Below are 22,945 nucleotides of genomic sequence, written 5' to 3' on the forward strand. Positions count from 1 at the left end.
TATGTATACCTTACTATAAAACATTGCAGTATATATATATAAGTCCCGAAACGGTCATTCGAATGTCACTAATAACACAAATCGTGAATTGTTCAAATGCAGTTGAATCCACTGGTTCCAAGATATTGAATGGCAAAGTTCAAATGAATTTTAAGAAAATAAATGTTCATCATATGTGCTGCGGCAAAGTGATGAAGTTGATGAGGGCTTGCTTCTGCTGTAAAACCAACTTTTCTAACAAGCATGATATATCTCGCACAATAAGGCTGAGAAAAATAAATGTAAAATGTTCCAGAAAGTTCCTTGATATAAGTGGTTATTGATGCATTTCCGGGTATAGAAATGTTATTAAAATCTTCTTTCCTGGTCTTAGAACAGGTATTTCAAATCCGTAGTATCACACCTTGGGGATGGAATTCTGGATATGAAACAATATAGAAAACTTCTTCCTGGCGTTAATCCGCAGGTATTTGCACTTGAGTACTTTTCTTTTTCAAAGGATGTAAAGCTTGAGACCCACACCAATTGAAATGTCCACTTCTTTACTGTACCAAACCAGTAGATGTACCTGATTTGATGTTGAACTACCAATAATGACACTATTTTCACCACTCGTGTTATCTTAATCATTCCACCTGAATGCCTCTTGTATGTCCTCCACATGATCATTTTCAGTTCTACCGACGACCTGAATACATCTTTGAACTCCTTAAAGCATATTGGTGATATATTTTGGAAACATACTGTACATGTAAATAATGACATCAAAAGTCAAAATCATACAATCAAAACGTTTTTTTAAGCTAATCGGGAAATTATATATACAATGTATATATTTTTTGTTGTATCCTTCCTCAAATACATAAATAAAGGAAAATCTAAGTAAATTGACAGGAAATTTATAAGATCTTCAGCTAAAGCTTCATCTTCACTACCTAGCTAAAGCTATGTTTTGACATTAAACTGGGCACTCCACGTTGTTTCTTTTAATTTTGTTAACAATACTTGTCTTTACGTAGATTCACAGGAACTATATTATCTTAGCAACCAAGACAGCCGTAGTTACCAACGTCACAACACATCACGACTTTTATTTTCTTCGTACGGGTTTTCAATGATTTGTTTTATGGCTGTATGAACCCAATGGGATACAGACATATTCAATATATAGTGCTATGTAGAATATGTCTGTATCCCACTGTGTTCATACCACCGTTAACACAATAAAAACACCGTTCAATCCCAATATGTACCAATAACTTTAAAGTGAAATTTTAACCAATAATCAACATTATTAATTTTAAATTATTCATTAAAAGGGCACATCAATCAACAAACACCCAAAACATTCCAGAATCTTCTGAGTGAAGAACAAAACCCACAATAATTAGTAAACCAATGCAAGTTTGTTAAGAATTGATGGAAATAATGCAAAGATATTCATAGAAAATTTCAACATTTCAAAAAAAAAAAAACATGCATGGATAATAATATATACAAATTAAGTAAAATCAATCCAGTGTAAATAACTGTCTCCTTAAACGAGGTCGCGAGATTGCGAGGTGAGGAACCTCCTGATTTTAGGTCGAGATTACGATGTCGCGAGATTACGAGGTGGCCCTAACCGACCAACATATTATTGTATACTTATAACGTCAATAAAGTCTTGCCCTAGATATTTATTCTATACAATATCCGGACTAGGTCATCAGTGCCTATGTTTTACCCCATCTTTGCTGTTATAGTCATAATTTCTCTAATTTATAACTTGGGGGTATATCTTTTTATCTGTAATTGATTCGTCATTAATAAATGACCTTTTCAAAACATATTATGTCTTCATTATCAATTTCGAGTGTTTCTTAACAGCAAACTAGCTGTGATCACCCAGCTCGTGTATAAGACAGAGATGACATAAATAACATTCATTTATATTTGTATAAATAAATACATTTATGTCAGTCTGTAATTGTTTGTTTATTATATGATGAGAGGGGCATTTGGACCCTCGCATCTTCCATTGTTTCTGGTTGTTATGTAGATGGGCTAACATTGAGGGGTCAAGAAGGAGGTCCATACCTAGGCCACGTGATGGAAAATTCCCAGGACTTGATGTTGATGTTGATGTTGCTGGTTTAAAGTCTCGATTTAGGTTACAACCTCTATTCGCGACTCTAGGTTAGAACATTAGTCCGGGGTGACTGTTAGGTGTTGTCAGTTGGTGCTCCCCTCCTCCTTTCTCAACGCGGGCTTGGGACCGGCTACGGCGGAGTTCTTCCCAGGACTTGATTGACCTCTGGTCATTTTGGCTGAAGCGATATCAGCTTTTGATTGGTCAGCCAATCAGCAGCCACGTAGCCCAGCCACCGGACATATCACAGAGGAGATTGACCCTCAGTAGCGTCACCTCCATTTCGAAAATCGAATGTAAAAGTTTATCTCCACTGATGGAAGTTTTTGTAACACTTTTGATTTCCCACTCTTATGCCCTCCCAGTGTAACATGTAAAGATCTGTCAATTTTTGACTCCTTATACTTGCTAATATACAAATGGTATCTTCAGGTTATATAATCTTTATAATTATCGCTGATAATTATTGCTTTAAATCAATTATGGGTGTATTGTTTGTGCAATATGCATGTCGTGCCTATTTTTTACCCCATCTTTGCTGTTATAGTCATAATTTCTCTAATTTATAACTTGGGGATATATCTTTATATCTTAATTGATTTGTCATTAATAAATGATCTTTTCAACACATATTATGTCTTCATTATCAATTTCGAGTGTTTCTTAACAGCAAACTAGCTGTGGTCACCTAGCTCGTGTATAAGACAGAGATGACATAAAGTACAGCTACGACGTCTCTCATAACCTACAACGTAACCTGTGTTTAGACTATTAATACTATGTGTATGTTTCCTTATGTGGATGGCTGTACATTCCATTACAGCCCTTGCTAGATGGGTTTGAAGTAGACCAGGCTGATGAAACATGTATTGGTGGACATGTCAGTCCTGGGATAGACAGATCTGGTGCGGTTGGCTCAGCGGGGGTTTCGTTGATTGGAGGATAAAATGTTCCTGCAACGTAAAAGCTTCAATTTAACATAAAAAATATGTGTATAATGCGGCATATTAAGACGATATATATCATCTGAAAGGGAAGGAATGTCCAGTTATATTACATTGATATATTTGTGCAAAATCTCTATAAGGTTAAATATTTACCTATCTATATCAATCTATCTATTATACTAACACAAATGACGAAGGAAGACAATTTCATGAATCGTGTAACTAATTGCCTAACCAGAAATACCCACAGCTACAGTGACAAAACTCTATCCATCCATCCATCCATCCATCGGATTAACAGCACATTATGCTTATATACACATTGTATTAATAATCACATGGATAACATAGTAATAATTCACGAAGAAAGACGATTCCATGACTCGTGCACTGACCAGGCCTCAAACTCCGGCACCCAATCGCCTAGCTGGATATACCCGCAGCTTCTATCATTGACATGATCATAGTGACAGGACGTCTATAAGATGATATAAATACATGGATCGTAATGTGAACTGTACACATATTACACATATCCAACATTCTACAACTACGACAGGAAATCCATGAGGTGTAGTGGTATAAGATGCAGGTATTTCCGATTGTCGCAGATCGTGAATTCGAGGCGCGGTCAGGACACGTGCCATAAAATTGTCTTCCTTCGTCATTTATGTTACTGTTATATAAACACACATATGCATGATTCGACGACTAATTTACGAGAAGCTTTCACCCAGCCATGGCTGGTCTCTTCAGGTATGATTTATATTCACAGAACTCAATAACGTCATAATTGACGTGACGTTACGATGTGTACATTCACGTAATAATTAATCATATAGCGCCAATATTATTTTTTCCTGCTGAGACTGGGTTTTAATATTTTTATCAATTGATCCTCTATATTTTCCAGTGATATACACATGTATAGGTAATAAATTGTATTGATCTCCAGTACAATTATGAATATGCTTTCCGAAATATTTCTTTCGGAGTCAGATTTACTTAGTAGTCTGCGTCATTACTAATTGGACAAATATAGAAAACAACATATTTAGAATAAATCATAGCATATTTTTACAGTTCGTATTTGTTTTTACTTTGAAAAAGTCATATCTACTTAACATAAACGTACTTCATTCAATAATAATAGGACATGTACCGCGTCCACAAGTTTTACATTTGGACACCCCTGGATTAACACCACAATCATCTTGTGATGTCAACATTTGTTTAAAACTTCTAGGTTACCGTCTACTAACTAAAATAGTGTTGTTATAAAAATGTTTCTCATATGGCTATTACTTTATATAATAAATTTAAAATTTATGTTTCAATAATTGAATTACAACATCGACATCTCATACCTGGTTCTTCAGTATCATGGATCATCGTTTCATTTTCAGGAGCTGTAAATAAACAAAAATAGAACAATGGGTATGAGTTTCCACTAGCGAAGTATGCCGAGGTCTTTTACAGGTACATGTACATGTATGAGGATAAACATAACATAAACAATATTATTTATATAACATGACCTAACTAGTAATCTCAAACTGATAACTGTGGCAATAATATATTCAACTTAACGATATGAATTTTCTTAACAAATTACTATGTTGAATCCGAACTGAGACAAATTCCTATGATGCCCTTACGACGGACAAATGTCTGAACAAACAAATTTTGAACCTGTTCCTCCTTTTGGATGTCTGTTTTCGCCTACTTCTTGGATACCTCTTAATGACAGCGATTCTGAAAAATGAAATTAGGTGCATATTAGCTTGACCGTACATACTTAAATTGAAAATGTTTTTAGTCATTATTTATCTAAATGGAAAATATACACACTGGAAGGTTTTCTAAACCCGTAAAGTGTTCTATTAAATCCGTTCAACGAACATTAATGAAATGATATAAATGAAAGCACTTGTATCAGTATGATAGATTTTATTTGACGGCGGATTTATAAAAGATATACTCCCCATAAAACAAAAAATCGCTTTAGTTAAGCACACATTGCAAAAAAATAAATGAGAAAACCGGCATTAAAACTAACGTGTTATTCTAACTTAAATTCGACAAAACGAAGACAATATTAGAACAAAACCATATACTTTAATGAAGACCTTTGAAGAAGAGCAAGGAGAATAAGACCTTGTGGTCCAGTAGAGTAAGCGTCTTTTGCTTCATCGATGACACCCACCATACCAATCGAGTCCGGTTTAGTCACGTTCTCAAAATGATAACTTCCATGCTACCACTAGCCAATAACTACTCCTGACTTCCTATCGCACAAAGACATATACTATTTCCTAATATGGTCCTGATATCTACCATAAAACATTCCCAAACATACAATATTTTGCAGTTGTAAACGCATATATATATGTGTGTATGTGATAAGAACCTTTAGCCCCTGCCGGTATTACTGATAAGGTAGTAAGTACAAGAGTTACCACCCATTTGTCATGGCCGTTAATTAATGACTGATAACATGTGGTGTATACCTTACTTCAAGGTAGTCCAGATATGCCACTACAGAACAATGGAACTATTTTTGTGTCAAAACTTTATCAGTCAGTCAGTTTTAAAAAGCTTAGCATCCTTTAATGTCTCTATAATGTCATTGTAGAATTGAAGCTGTATTATTTTTTTTTATAATCTTATAAGTTCTACTTTCCACAACGAGCAGCCCCAATGGCCCTATCGTCATAAATTGTATGTTATCTTGAAATCAGCGATCATTCCTGAAATAAAACAAAATGCCCCCAGCATCATCCCTTGCTAAACCCTTGCACCTTTTCACTTTCTTTTCCCCGTGCATGTTATAAATTCGACACATATTATATTGTCAGTATTGTTCAATAGCTATTCTATAAACACAAGGAGACGAATTTGTACTACATAATGTATGTACTTGTTTCTGAACCCTTTCATTTTTGTATAATGTATGAACTATTGCAAATTAAAATAATGAAAAAAGTTTAAACTAAATCATGTGGTATAAAGATCATTATTGGCATGAACGGTTACCGGATTCATTAGCCATTTCGACATCTTGTTCCCTCCTCAGAAGACGTTGAAATGCTGGTAATTAACAACAAAATGACATGTTTTGAATATTATTTAAGATTAACACCGAATCATCCGTGTGGTTTTCTGTTTATCCGTGTGATTTTCTGTTTATCCGTGTGATTTTCTGTTTGATCCGTGTGATTTTCTGTTTGATCCGTGTGCTTTTGTTTATCCGTGTGATTTTGTTTATCCGTGTGATTTTCTGTTTGATCCGTTAACATCTATGGATGCGTCATTTAAAACAATGAAGTTTGATTGACAAAGTGACGTGGTAATATTTTACTCTCACAATGCTAAAAATTAATCGTGGTGAAAGCAGACTTCCAGGTAGGAATTCTAACATATTGATAATTTATATTTGTAAACTTTATTTGTTTTACAACAATTGCGAAACAAGGTATATTACTTATATTAATCACGCTTGTTGGCCGGATAGAAGCGCGCGAGGGGTCTTACTGTGGGAGGAAACCGGAGTACCCGGGGAAAACCGACGTGGTCGGACAGGTAACCCCATACCTTTTCACGTCCGATCGGGGAATCGAACCCCGGCCGCCTAGGTGAAAGCCAAGTTTGCTACCACTGTGCCACCCGACCACCCTAATTTATATTTCAAAACTAGTGACTCTTTAAATGTCTTTATCAATAATATATGTAAAATATTTATGATGCCAGAAGGAATATCAAGGGTATATGTCATCTCATTTAACGTTTATGGATGGTGTTTGACAATTTCTAAGATCAAAAATTCAAAATTCAAAAAGACTTAAACAAAGACACTTAAGTAAAAGGGATAGAAATCGTAAATTTTAATTTAATATCTCTGCTTATACTTTATTGCATTCAACACTGTCAATAGAGCTAGTTATCGTATGCTACTGGTCGAGCGCACGTGACAAGGACACAACAACGCCTAAAATGGTGATAGAATAGTGAAATTGAATTAACCTCATCAATCATTCATAAAATAACATCGAAGACGAATCTCCCCGTACCAATAAGTATTAACTAAAACAAATGTATTTATAGTAATTTTGACCCCACAATCAACAGACGATGTTGAGAATAAAAATATGAACTTTCAGGACAATCGGACAATTAATGAAGTTTGCTGAGCGAGGATGTCAGAAATACATTGATAATTTTGAACCCTGTCAGTTGAAACACGTCAATTCATAACGGGATGCCCGCTGTGAGTAAGTGTATCAAGTTTCAGGAAATCATAAAGTTAATGAGGCAGGTAGAACAAGGACGTCGTTCGGTTTCTTACGGTACATATAGGATTACCTCTTACGGTACGGTACATATAGGATTACCTCTTACGGTACGTATAGGATTACCTCTTACGGTACTATAAGATTACCTCTTACGGTACGGTACATATAGGATTACCTCTTACGGTACGTATAGGATTACCTCTTACGGTACGTATAGGATTACCTCTTACGGTACGTATAGGATTACCTCTTACGGTACTATAAGATTACCTCTTACGGTACGGTACATATAGGATTACCTCTTACGGTACGGTACATATAGGATTACCTCTTACGGTACTATAAGATTACCTCTTACGGTACGGTACATATAGGATTACCTCTTACGGTACGGTACATATAGGATTACCTCTTACGGTACGGTACATATAGGATTACCTCTTACGGTACTATAAGATTACCTCTTACGGTACGGTACATATAGGATTACCTCTTACGGTACGGTACTATAAGATTACCTCTTACGGTACGGTACATATAGGATTACCTCTTACGGTACGGTACATATAGGATTACCTCTTACGGTACGGTACATATAGGATTACCTCTTACGGTACGTATAGGATTACCTCTTACGGTACGTATAGGATTACCTCTTACGGTACGGTACATATAGGATTACCTCTTACGGTACGTATAGGATTACCTCTTACGGTACGTATAGGATTACCTCTTACGGTACGTATAGGATTACCTCTTACGGTACGTATAGGATTACCTCTTACGGTACGTATAGGATTACCCCTTACGGTACGGTACATATAGGATTACCTCTTACGGTAGGGTACATATAGGATTACCTCTTACGGTACGTATAGGATTACCTCTTACGGTACGTATAGGATTACCTCTTACGGTACGTATAGGATTACCTCTTACGGTACGTATAGGATTACCCCTTACGGTACGGTACATATAGGATTACCTCTTACGGTAGGGTACATATAGGATTACCTCTTACGGTACGTATAGGATTACCTCTTACGGTACGTATAGGATTACCTCTTACGGTACGGTACATATAGGATTACCTCTTACGGTACGTATAAGATTACCTCTTACGGTACGTATAGGATTACCTCTTACGGTACGGTACGTTCAGGATTACCTCTTACGGTACGGTACGTATAGGATTACCCTTTATATATATATATACATGTATAGGCCCTCGTCGACTCGTCGCAAGATAGCAACCCATGTGTGAAACGGTGATTAATTGGCAATATTTACAACAATCAATACCGTACTAATGATTTATAGAAGACTTCTCTCTACATAGCAACTACTTGTAAAATAGTTATCATTCAGTGAGATATATTTATTGCATGGCAAGACTTTACCTTTCAGAAATCTTCTACTTGTCTTGACGTTAAGATATAGAATGCCGATTCCAATCAACACAAGGAGGACCAAACCTATGATAATGATGCCGTACAGCAGGCTAGAAAAACATGGAAGACATCACTGTTAAACATACTAGTATAACAATATCTTAAATGTATTTATGCATGCTCCACATAAAACTAAAACCAATGATTGAATTGAAAAGGCCATCTCATACAAGATGACAATTTATTATAGAAACATGAAAATTATTATCATCAGAAATATTTTGAAAAGCTCATCATAAGATGGCTAATTCCGCATCAGTATTATAACAATATTCCTAACAGATTGCTAATAGCTTGTTAATAGCTTTTATTCCGTGATAAGTATTAGTTATTATAATGTGTTTTGAGATTGCTACAAAAGAAACGAAAAGGTAGTTTTATAAATACAAAATTACAATTGTATACAAGACATTGCGTTTTAATTCCAATGTTATTGTAACACGGACGCTTCGGGCTATGTTGGTCCTGTAGTCTCGTTGTGCATGCTAATATAGTCCTTACATTTGAACACGGGTAGTAGTCTACTATTTCGGCCAATTTCATTTAAAAGAAAGTCGAAAAAGCCCAATATTTACATGTCACGGAACATTTTATGTTATAAAGTAGGTGATACAGTGTTAGTATTATCTGGGCAGGGAAACGTAACGAAGGGAGTTATAAATCATGTCTTAACTGCGACTAAATCTGGCTGAAACTCGTCGGGAATGGAACTGTACCAACCTCAGTGAATGACCGTGCGAGTTATTCAGATCAGTAGGGATCTGGCGTGGTGAAGCCATGGTAACCTCATTGTAGCTTATCTTATCTGTCCTACCAAGGCAATCGGTTGTTCCACAAGGTGAAGTGACGTCAGTTTTGCTTTTGGTTGTCAAAGGCTTATGTAGAAACATTTTCCTAAGTCGCAATCGCTCTCCGCAAATTGTGTCCGCAGTTGCATTTCCTTCTTTCGCTGTAACTTTACCATGCGTTTCACAACTGAATTAGGTGGAAAAAACAACTTTAACGAGTATTAATTACAGGAACGTACGGTAGATAATATCTGTCATATCTACTCTTTCCAGTGGAATGTGCTGTCGTCTGATTATATATATGATTGTGTGCAGTTGATATAATGCGTTTACAAATTGACTTCAATCATGTACATTAGTATAGATTTCCGTGGGGCTCAAATTTCTTGCTGCTTTTCCACTGTTGGCATTGAACTTTGTGTAACGAAGTTTTCACGAAATCAGTAGCGTTTATTTAAAATCCTGTCAAATCGAAACAAATCATAACTAGGTAAATACACTAGATCGTAAATATAAAAGTAGCCACAAAATCGTGACCTTACAGTATAGTTCTAATTATGATGAAGTATTCATTATTCGTTGAAATAAAGATTTTTTTATTACCTGGTGTGCGGCTGACAGAGGTCGTAGTTACTGGTGTTTTTGTACGTTCCATGTGGACATGGTATACACCGGCCACCTAGGGAATCAAAACAATATTAATACTATAATGGAATGCAGTAAACAATATTACTGTTCGAGTATATACTTATTCAATGTAAGGACGGACTTATATCCGTGATTAAAGGTTCATATTAGTCACACCATAATAGGGCACCATTTCATCAAATAGTCTATCCGAATGCACGTATTGCATTATATTTTCCCGACACAACACAAACTACATTCACATAAACTGTAGAAAGTTGGCGAAACTATCATTTTGACAAGTTGGGTCCCTTGTAGTAATGACGAGCCGTAAAATAGTAAAACAGCTGTATCATTCGCTAATACTAAATTCATATTAACAAGCGCAATTCAGTAAGCTACTTATATATATGTATATAATTGGATGACTAATATCCTGTATTGACGCCAATTATCAATTTAATTTGAAATATAAGTACACTCACTAATTTGAATTAAAAACTCAGGAAACCTGCTTCAGATACCTTTATCTAAACTAACAGGAAATGTTTACCATAGAGTTATATGCGATCCCTGATGCCAAATAGCTGAGCTCTATTAAACGTGTGTTTCAATAGAAAACTGGTTTGTATATTATCTGTACAAATACTTCCCGGTATGCAGGGACCACAAAGGGAACTGAAACATTCTCAGAAATATACATACATGTACCCACATGTATGTGTTTCCATGTTAATAATTCTGTGTTGGAGTCTTCTTTTTACCCGGTTGAAAACTCACCTGTACCAACATTTATTGTCTCAAATAGTTATAACATTTGATTGTTATTCTGAAGAGCATTGACTTAACATCAGTTAACAACAGACAAAACTATTTGTTATATAAACCCTTATGTCTTTTCTCAAAGACAAAGCAACAAATGCCAGTGCAAAGAGGCCAAACATTAAAAAAAAAAAAAACCTGATTGTTGATGAAAGACAACATGCATCTTTCGCCTGAGTTATCGTATTCCTAAGCTCTTCATGCTGGAAACATTTGCTGATTTATCTTCAGATTTTATGTTTTCTAGCGGATGCATTTTAGGTACACAAATTAATCATTTAACATTTGGTTTAACACTTTCAAATGTTTATCCTGATAACGTGCATTCACAGTGTATCATCAATAACATTATTTCTTCTGAATTGTGATATCACAAAATGTACCTTCATTTAAAGGATTTCTGGTTATGAATTCGTTTTTATTTTTACCGAAACATGTACATGCATTATCAATATGAATTAATCTGAAAAAGTGTTTAAATGGCCACCATCGGACTGACGCATACGCATGGGAAGGTTATAAATAAATAAAATGAAAAAATAGTAATGAAAATGCAAAATTTTATAAGAAAACAAGAAAGGAGGGAACGAAATCGGAATACTTATTTATGTTATACACCTCTTACAACGATAAGTAATGGAAAGGATTAATTGTTGAAATAACTCTAGCATTTTTTTTTCTAAACGATAAAAAAGCTTGACAAAATATTAAAAGGGAAAATGGGACGTGGAAACTGAAGATTGGCTAAAAAACCGAGATAAAAACATACCGACCTCCTCGAGGTTTTCGAAGCGAGTTAGTCATGTTATAAAAATATGGTTAAGTATCGCACGTACACAAAAAAAAAAAGGGGGGGGGGGGGGGGGGGGGGGGGGGGGGACCCAAAACCCATAAAAAACATAGCGACTCTCGAAAATACATGAATTCCTCATAACAAATTGGCAAACAAAATGCTTATAATATTGACGTATGAATCTATCTGACAGCCACACGCGGAGTCGTGTTTACTGAATGCCCACGGAGATATTGATATATTAACAGGTGCCAAGGTCACCTCTATGTATCACTTGTTATGTTCAAACTGCACAGAGAACACGAGTACAAGGCCTTAAGTTTATCTAGGTGACAGGTAACAAAACAGGTACACAGAGGTTACGTAATCGATATAGGAGAGGATAAAGTGTGCATGTGCCTGAGTATCATTGAGAGTATCTGGATAAAGACATGTAAATGCGTGTCCTGGAACAACTTACAGTAATTCTAAGTATCACAAATGAATTGATCGGAATTCCTCTGGTTGTTAAAGGAGGTCTTCAAAAGATTTGTTGTTATATAATCGAACTCTGATCAAACATTACCACATGGATGCCATTGAGACGTGTTTTGGGCTTAAAAGACAAGGGAGTCATGGAAGTGTTTTGTTTTGTTTCTGTTCATTTATCTTTTCTACTGATACTGAAGCCTTGGTTCCTGTTGCTATTTTGTGAAACCTGTTGTGTTATAATACGGTTATTGTATAGATTTGTATGCTTTCTCTGTATTGTACATATCTATATCTGTATAGTATACATTTTGTTTCAGTATTTGCCATTTTCCATCACTCTTACCTTGAGGTATTTTCCTGTTATGAATGGTTGACTTCATATTCTTTATCCTTCACGAAAAACTGCATATTATTTCATTTTTTTTTTCCAATTGTTATCAGCATTAAAATTAATGAAATAAGTCAGAAGCTAAATGAAATAAAATATACATGTAACTGCTTAGCAATATAGAAAATAAAAGTACGTTTTGTAAAGTATCACTGAATGAAGTGATGCTATTTTGTTAACAGTACTGTTTTTACAATGACATTTTTAAGATGTTTTGTATGAATATTGCCAAACAGGTCAATATACACATCACCTTTAAACTTTTAATTTCAACTTGGTTGATGTCTTCTCTTTACAGAGCATACAATGTATAGGGAAAACATATCTAAAACATTCACCAGGTACAATATATATGGAGGACATATCTTATAACTTTTTTAAACAGAACTGTGATCAATTTACATTTAACCATTGATGTCATTTTTTTTTAGTTTCATCGGGGTATGAAACAAATTTTGTTTGCAAACTGTATGAATCCGCGTAATGAAAAGAATTTTTCGACCAATCACATTTGAGTATTTACCATGAAAACAAAGAAAAAATAATTATATACTCTTGAAAGTGTTATGTTGGTAGAGACCATAAGCTATGAAAATAGAAAAAAAATTACGTATAGTATACAAGTATTTATAAGTTTAGAATTTTCGTTCTACAGTTTTAATAAATAATGAAATTAATTACCGAGATCGTAGGTATCACAAAGAAGACAAATCCTATTTTGATAATTTACAATATTCCATCTACCAGGTTCTACAATCAATAAATTTACAGAGCAACCATCTGTCTTTGTCATTTTGTATATCCTAATAATTTTCAAAACTGCATTTTTTTTCTATATTCTACAACAAATTGTCGTCGAAATGTCAAAAATATATCTTTCCCGTTTTTGTAGATAGAAAAATAATAAATAAATAATATTACAATATTATAATATAATAAATATGACTGTGAAGTCACAAAGCAAGATACTTCAAAGCTAGACAGGCTGTTATGTCTGTATATTTTGATGTGTTGATGATTCACTCAGGACTGTTATATAGTATGTTAAACAAGGTAGGGAAGTTATCAAACAAACATACTTTAAATTAATGCATGTTATTAAAAATAACACATTCTATATAATGGGTTGTTAACGGCAATGTGAAGAAGTGTCTCCCCACAGAGCAAAAAGAGATAAGATAATGGAACACTTTCACTCTCTTCGCGATGAAGAAGTAGCAACCTTCCATTTGAATACACTTTGTTTCGTCATTTCAATGTCGTTATACACATATTCCCTTTGTTTTTATTCTGATTTAATATCATTGATTTTCAGATTTGATACTTTTTCATTATACCGTTATAGATATGTTCTCTTACATACAATATGTACAACATTAAACGGATATCAATCTAATTAAAATCTAGATGGTCATTCTCACTACGTTACATTACCATGTACCATGTCACTAGTGAGAATGACCATCTAGATTTTAATTAGATTGAACGGACATTTCCTATGGTTAAATATTATTAAGGTTATCTAGCTTACAAAAAGGTAGCTGCTGAGTCACATTCTTGTTAGTCAGCTTCGTTTGTCAGCATTATTTGTCGATATTGTGGATTATTTATACAAACACGTTCCAATGAGTTAGGGGTAACATCAAGGACACAATCGAATAATTCACTCACGACCCGGCGTAACTACGAAAACAGCGTACCTGGATACACATATATCGTTCTATTCAGAATGAGGATGGTGATCGAGTTCCTGCGTTATATATACAGTATACTGTACAGCATTTTTCTTATGGTGTTAACAAAATAAAGAAATTATAATGAAACAGTCTGATTCCCTTATTTTCAGTGGAAGCTGTTAGTTTAAATTAGATGATTTGTAAACTTTCATTTTTCATGCGTCAGTCTGATTTGATTTTCCCTACTTTTTTCTAAATCAATTTAGGCTCCTCCTATCACTGACTAGAATTTCATAGATTTGTGATACCATTTTCCAAAGGCACTTTTTTCATGTCCTTTATGCATATCGCAAAAGAAAAGAAAAGAAATTACAGGAACAGGTTAAGCCATTAAAATGTAACTGTATACTTTGCTAACTTGTCAAATAACTATTTAAAATAATATTTACAAAATGAAGATCAAAAAGAACAAATTGGGCTTCTGTCGCATGTGACGTCAGCCTTATTGGTATGTTACAACTTTACACTATTTATACATGTAGAGTTTCACAGTCTGGACAAAATATTTGTCGGAATCTTTGAATCTACTTGTATAAGCCTGAATTAGATTTATTAAACACACTGTCATGTTGTTTAAGGCAGAAATTATAAGGTATCGATAGCACTTCCATTTCACAGTTTGATTTGTTGTGTTACTACGATATCACTACAGGACGACCGTACAGGTGATAATAAAACAGCCAATCCAAACCTCTTATCGAGTCTGCTGCACCTGTGATTTATTTTAAACATAAATATGTAGTCCATTATCACAAGCTCGAACACATCGAATCGCGTTCATTTTACAATTTATTAGACAGATAAAATGGAATTTCTGCATTACATGTATTTATTATTGATTTAAGGATTTTGTTTTTGTCAGAGTAATTCCGCATGCTATTGCGGGATTATAATGGTGTTTGAAGGCAAACAGTTATAAGCCGTGTTTTTTAAAAGGATGTTTGTGTTTAAGTTACATATAGAGCTCGAGGTACATAATACTTCAAATGTATCTAGGTACACTATCGTTGGAAATCACAGAGTAATGCATTTAATTTAAGCATACTATCTGATTACCGAAATTCTAACAGGATATTTCATTTTAGCTCGAAAGATCAGGATTTGGAAAAGGGAAACAATTACAATTGTATTTAAAAAATGAACACGCCATACCAAGAGTTTTATTCTAGACCATCGGATGTCACATTTTCAGCATTTATATTGATTTTAGGATTTCGTTTTTGTCGGAGTAATTATATTGTGTTGCTAGTCAAACATTTTTACATTTTTTTGTAAGACGGATTTTGGTGTTTTTTATGTTACACAGAGCGTGCTCGGTACATATGACATAGCACTTACCTAGATACCTTCCATGGTAACGTAGGGACAGACTGAACAAGGCATAGAATACGTGTATACGTTACGCTTACTGGATATCCTACCTGATATTAGCTCGGTAGTTCAAGATTTGATAAAAGGAAATGATCCAGTCCTCTTCACATAAAAATTATAATTAGATAGAGTAAATAAATGAATGATATAAATGCTCTTTAAGGTAACTTCACATAAATATATTATTAAGTTGGACTAGTTTTGATGAAAAATAATATTTGTATCCCAATTTAATTTATCTCTCTATGAAACTCTTGAACACCTGATTTCATTGAGTCAACAAACACTTTATAAATTCGCCTGAAGTGTTAATGTACCGAGTCTGATGTTTCACTTTGGCCATTTTTACTTAAAGTTTGCTCGAGTTTGCATTGCACTTGCGTAATCTGTATAGACAAAAGACGAAGAGGGCTGGCATGAATATCAAGCGTGTATTGTTAATAAAATACAATCGCTGTCATTTTACTTGTTTGGAAGTTGCATGATCAATTTCTGAATTAACACTTATTCATTGAAAATGGCCTATACTTAATACCCACTGTCGTTTATTTTGTATTGTTAATTATTGGGAAAAAAATCCAAAATGTTAAAAAATATTCACCCAGTATTTCATTTAAAAACATATAGCTTGTGTTATGAATATCAGGCGTTACCACTGTACAGATGGTTAGACAGAGATAGTGAAAACCTGACAAACCTTCAACAAATTCAGCGTAAAAAGTTTAATCATATCTAAAATAGTTCATACTTAGGCCCATAACGTGTCTATACCTTCATAAATAGGGCAAACTACGACGACACCCCCAAATGACAAACATACTAGCTACAAATTCAATTATGAAATTCATCATACAGTTTTACAGATAAAAGGGGAAATCTCACCATGCAGTTAGTTTAATATTTCAAACACTCAGCTTGCAAAATATCAACTTGACGAACGCGAATTCACATAAGGGATCATTGTGGAAGTAAGAAAAATGTTATGGTGAAAAAGAAAATGTAGATTTGTTTTCTCTTCTTTTCATTTCGAAAGGTTTATCACAGTAAATGTGCTGACAGAAACTTACAACACTCGAGATTGTTATTCGACGAAAAAGGAGACAGCGGGGAGATGAAACAAAAATACAAGATAGACAAAAGTGATAATAAATGACCTATGGCCATCTCACCATGGCTGTCTTCTCTGTTCCATTTATCATCATTGACATGCATGACCTTGAATCAGTAGAGAAATATGACAAGGCCATAATAATGAAACTGTAGTTTTGACTATATCATTTCAACCACAACATACTAAAAAAAACAATTGTATGAGGATATTCCAACGGGTATAAACCCTGATGTTCCGGAAGGGTTAGCATCAGTTTGAATCCAGTTACATCTTGAAAATGAGAACAAGGTTGGTCAGAATTGAATTGGTATCGCAAACGGATTTTCTGACGATTCGTAAATTAAAATCGCAATGGTGTACTCGTGTTAGGAAAACATGTATTTTGTATTTCATACAGATGTTTATTTTTAATAATAAACACATTCACTTTCGTTCACAAACTATTAAGGCATGTTCATATTTGCATCATGATCGACACGCGCATAGCAAGAAGCCTATGGGCCTATTGGTCGGAAGGTTTGACCATTAAGCCCACCCATCAGTCCCAGGGAGTTAGAGGAGGAAGAGGGGCGGAGGAATTTGATTTCGTCATTTGCCTCACTTTTCAAGACAGATTTCAAGATATGTTTCGAATTTTTCAATGTTGATGCATTGTACACTTTCAAATCTGTAAGAGGTCTTGAAAGATACCACAAAGTCGAAAAGTAGGTCACAGCGACCAGATTTTATAATTGTTACTTATGTCAATGGTAATCTTTATTTTGTGTCTCATTACATACAAGAACATTTCATGATTATAAATACTTAGTGTAGAAAAAAAGAAGAGATGAGTAATGCAATGAAACGTGATTGGGGGAGGTGATATTTTTTAACATTAAAGTCTAACAGATTCGTTGAGTTGAGTCTCTATACTGAAATATTAAATGATTGCAATATATAATCTGATAAGAAATTATTCAAATAAGATTATTATGCATATGGAATTATTTCATTACGATTGTGAAGTACTGATACCGTCAACAATATTTTTTCGACCGTAATGTAGCTTATGATGTTCACCAGCTTGTGATTTGTACCCCCTACCCCTTCATCGGAAACCGAGGAAGGGGGCTGTAGTTTTGCGTTATGTCTGCCCGTCTGTCCATGCGTCTTTCCGCACATTATCTTGTGTGGGTTGTACAATTATGTAACTCCTGCTCTTGTCCACTTTGGCACTTCATACTTATAAGATGATGTCACTATGACCTTCATTGTGCCTTTGACCTACATCAACGAAAAATGTTGTCCGGGCTCTACTTCCGACACTTCTTACCACTGGCACTTCATACCTGGGGCTTAGGTTCTTCTAAATGAGGCAGTGTATCGCATTGTGACCTTTGACCTACATCAAAGACATACATCAGAGCTAATGTGATGGAGCCGATGAACAAGAAAAAAAGAACAAATTCTTTCTTCCATATGTGTTTGTACTACTTACTTACATGGTCAGTGCCTTAAAATATACGCTGTATTTTGGCGAGGGTAAAGAAAGACAAAAGTGGCGAGCCTTGGCGAACCACTGTTGTCTTTCTGTCCCGAGCCAAAATACAGCTTATATTTTAAGACACTGATCATGTATTCTATTTATCCTGTAACAGTCATAAAAATAATCATAAAAAAATAAAGAAATATGTTCGCCTTTTAAACGTAGTTTCTCTTTGAAGTAGGTCAGTCGAATTGACGCACGTACTAAGATTCGAAAAAACAGCTGTTTTCCGTCACTGCCGTATACAGCAAAAATATATACGGAGGGTGTATTCCGACAATGCGGTGGCAGTTGCAGGATAAATATTGGTTTATAGTTCGATAAAACGTTGTACTAGGTTGTTTTATGAAAACATATATTTTGAAAGCAAATATAAATAAAAGCTAAAGTTGATGTAAGTCTGTGTGTCAGAAATATAGTGTAATATACTACACGTATATGTATCCACTGAACATCTTCATAATGTTGTCGAGGACTCTGATTAGTCATCTGCTAATGATAAAAATATAAAACCTGATATTTCACGGTCATGCTTTCTTAATGCCTATGTTTTGATGCAGAATTCAAGAGAGAAATGTAAATTGAGGCTTGTCACAGAAGTAAAAGTAAAATTGTCATTAAGAAAGACATTCTTAGTCCAAATCCCTGTGGGTGTTATGCAATCCTTCCAATCAAGACGCCGAACTTAATCCTTTTGAAATGTCTGAGTTCCTTTTAATATTGAGGGCAGTTGCTTCTACTAATGTTGTTGATACTTTGATTCCTCAGAAGGATACACCGATTAAGAGTACTAGTTTTTGTTCTGACCTTTTACGATTCTTCACTTAACCTTAACATAGTAAAAGAATTGTATTTGTCCTTCTGCTTGTGAACTGGCACGAAAATATTGACTTTATTGCTCATTTTGAAAAAAAAGAACCTCCTTAAAATGTATTAATTCCTCAGACACTAACTTCACACTTTGCCACAGGTGAGAGTGTAGCTATAGCCTATGTTGATGGACATATATTCATGTTGAAAAAGTCAATAAATTATTGTTTCTTGAAACTTGCTTTCTGTGGCATCACATGTCTATATATTGTTTGTCCGTTATCTATATTCACCCGATGGTCGGAATAATGATGTCAATATTGCTAAACACATGTTGAGAATAAATACAGAGAACACCAATGATCGGTTCTAAGAGGATGATATTTGTGTTGTTTACAGAGGCTTCCAACTTTTTCAATAATGCTGCCATTAAGACAGGAGTGCCATTTTTTCTTCTAAGGACGGAAGTAACTTAGAAATACTGAGGCAACCAAATATTGCCTTGTAACTAACGTAAGTAATGTGGGTTGTTGACGAATTAAGCATTGATGGAAGACCTTGCGAAATGGTTTGCTCAGAAGTCTTATTCATGTTATGGACGACTTTCTGTTAAACTTGTATAAACGATATGGATTGCCTTTTGTCTACGTTTGCCTCTGATTATCCCACTGACATTGGTATTGCTTTGAAAATGCTTGCATTTTTAAAGACCCAAAATACATTGCAAGATTGGGAGAGGTCTTGCCTAGGAAACGAGTCATATAGGAAAAACTTGACGGGCCAGCTTGTCTGATTTCCTTACGGAAACTGAGCTTACGTTAAGATATCTTACTGTGTCTAATAGGGTTGTGTTAATTGTCATGTATTGCAGAATATTTGTCTTAAGATGATCAGTATAAACTAATGGCAAGGGGAAATCTGACTTAGTAAAGGTTAAAAAGTCTACAATCTGTGGATTTGATATTCTTCAGGGCTGACTAAATGAGTCAAAATCAGATTTATATTACCAGTGTAAGGTAAGTTCCAGACGTGGGTTGATATGCCCTCTAGCGGTCATCCACCTGGTATAGCATGAAGTTATCTCAATTATGTGGACGAAATGATGATAATTGCAACTGGTTGAGTCTGAGAACAAGCGTGAATGGACAGCAGTTGATCTCAGCCCAAAAATACATGTACTTCAGGATCAGGCGTCAATGATTTCATGTATCTCTGAAGTCCCTTGTTTGAAATTCTTTTTTATTATACCGGTAATAAACCATTACATATGCAAACATACATATATATGGTAATATTATAGCATTTATATATCAGCTAAGAACGTTTTAAACTTAACCGAAACAGAAGCAGGCCCCTCCCGACACACAGTCGTTTATAAATGTATATAAATGTTTATTAACATTCGGAGCTTTATCTGAGCGTACCAAGTAACAACAACAAACATTTAACCATTAAAACACTATAATCGCAGTTTGATAACACCGTTTTACGTGCTAATTTTCAACACAATGCACCAGTTAAATATAAATACGCCATTAAAATAGTCCCTGTTTCATAACCGTAAATTCTTTTCACTTTTCCATCTATTCACATAAGATAAATCTTACACGGATTAATGTGTTTGGTATTATTCGATAAAAAACAAAGAAAAGCCTGGAAACTGCAGAGGAACCAGTGTGATTTCCTGATATAAACTTCAGTAAAGTTTATCTTTTACGGAGGGAGAAACCCAAGACCCCAGGGTCATGAAACCAATGAAGTATATATTTGATTCCATCATATCTGGGTCCTGAGTAGATACTATTTGTTTCAGTCAATTTGAAATCTATATATATCTTCCCTCACACCCCCTGGTGAATGTGTCATAAATCCAGTTTTGACTGACTTTTGAGACGAAGCTGAAAATGTAAACTGATTAAGGACGCGCAACGCACGGCACGGACAATATGCCATTAGAATATTTCACTAGATATTTTGTGTCAAATAACCTAAAATATAGGTCTATCTGCTTTTATCGGCCGACGTTATACATTAAAATGATTTGAAAAATGTCATTTCTTCTCTGACTACGGAAACGTAACCGGGAACGGTTATTAGAATGTATTTATCACAATACCGGACTGTTATCAGGTGAATTCTACTAAGTAGTATGTTTTCATTAATGTATGTTACTAGTGCAATATACCATGGGACATTTTTTCAATAGCTGCACCTTTCAGCAATCATTTCTGATGTTTCTGATTATATAGCCACTGATGCTACGTCATCAATTGAAATTACGAATCGAAATGACTCCCTCTATTAGATGTTGTCCAGTACATTTTGACCATCGAACCCGTCAAAATGTATATTTTCTTAGTTTTGTGATAAAAAAATCTTAATTTTGTTTTCATTTCGCATATGATTTTATGCACCTCGTCTCAAAATTAAAAAAAAATGCTAGCCATAACTCATGAAGCTGGATTTCATATCCTTAATATCTATTTGACCATCAGGATCAAACATTCCTACTAAAGCGTATGCAAATGTACCTACTGTCAACACGTCTCATGCCTGTGCACATGCATGTCTTTACTTAATTTAATATACTTCATATCATCCTTAACAACTAATCCTTGTTATGCTTGGATCACGTGAACGTTTCTTAGATACCGTGCTAAGATGATTACGTCACAATTAATCTTATTATATATAATCACTGCATTCCTGATACTGACACACTGAACACAAGAACGCAAGGAAGCCCTACCATGGTATGTATATTTTACTATAGTATATGCTTATGTAGAGATCAGCAGCAATGGTCAAAATTTGCCTTTGGGAATGCTACAATGTTTTTACAATAGTAAGGTTTATATTACATATAATTGTCTTACATCTTTAAAAAATGATCTGATTATTTTGTAACATGAAAATAGCTTAAGATGAAGAGTGGCTTTTCTGTAGAAAGATTGTTTATAATTGTGTAAAATTAATATTGCGAAAACAAACACTGAATTCATTCATGTATTATCGGCGCCGTCTGTACTAACTGGTAAACTTAGAATTATGTATGGGATGATTACGTTCAAGTATAGACATGATTTACTCCTAAGAATTCTATGCAATATATTCCAGGTTGCATATTGATAATTCTACTATTAATTTATGAACAGATACTGATAATCAATTTCTATTACAGGCCAACATGTACTTGGTGTCCATCATTTTCGGTTTAACGTTGGCGCTTGTCCAGTGTGGTGAGTCGTTTTTGTTTTTTGTTTGTTTTTTTGTTCGTTTTTTTTTTTTTTTTTTTGTTCATTTGCAATAGGTAGGTGGCACTCCAGAATAGATAAATAAATAAAGTAATATTATATAGTGTTATGCATGAAAGAAATTTCAGGGAAAAAACATGGAATTGCCTACATGTCAATCAATTGCTTATTTAGCGATTAACTTACACTCAAGTGTTTAATGCTAGATCTCCATAACCTAATGGTTCGAGTTTATGCATATAATTCAATTTAATATACACAAACACCATGAAAACTCCTTTTTTTATTTATGGACTTTCTATTACACCACTGTATCAGTCAGTAAAGCATATGTTTTTAACAACAATGCTATATTACGTTATTGACAGGAATATTTGAGCCAACAATAATTATTGTTACAAATAAGATTAAATGTTTCCGAGAAATAG

At 34.5% G+C, this 22,945-nt stretch overlaps 1 long non-coding RNA gene across 1 annotated transcript; it reads right to left on the minus strand.

The window, feature by feature from the left end:
• Positions 1–1,915: 1,915 nt before the first annotated feature.
• On the minus strand, positions 1,916–4,851 carry LOC117321070. Its single transcript, XR_004531205.1, has 3 exons — positions 4,771–4,851; positions 4,446–4,487; positions 1,916–3,084 (listed from the first exon to the last, which is right to left on the minus strand). It is a non-coding gene; the product is annotated as an uncharacterized LOC117321070 (long non-coding RNA).
• Between the last annotated feature and the right edge of the window lie 18,094 nt (positions 4,852–22,945).

Source organism: Pecten maximus, unplaced genomic scaffold (assembly GCF_902652985.1).
Source record: "Pecten maximus unplaced genomic scaffold, xPecMax1.1, whole genome shotgun sequence".
NCBI lineage: Eukaryota > Metazoa > Mollusca > Bivalvia > Pectinida > Pectinidae > Pecten > Pecten maximus.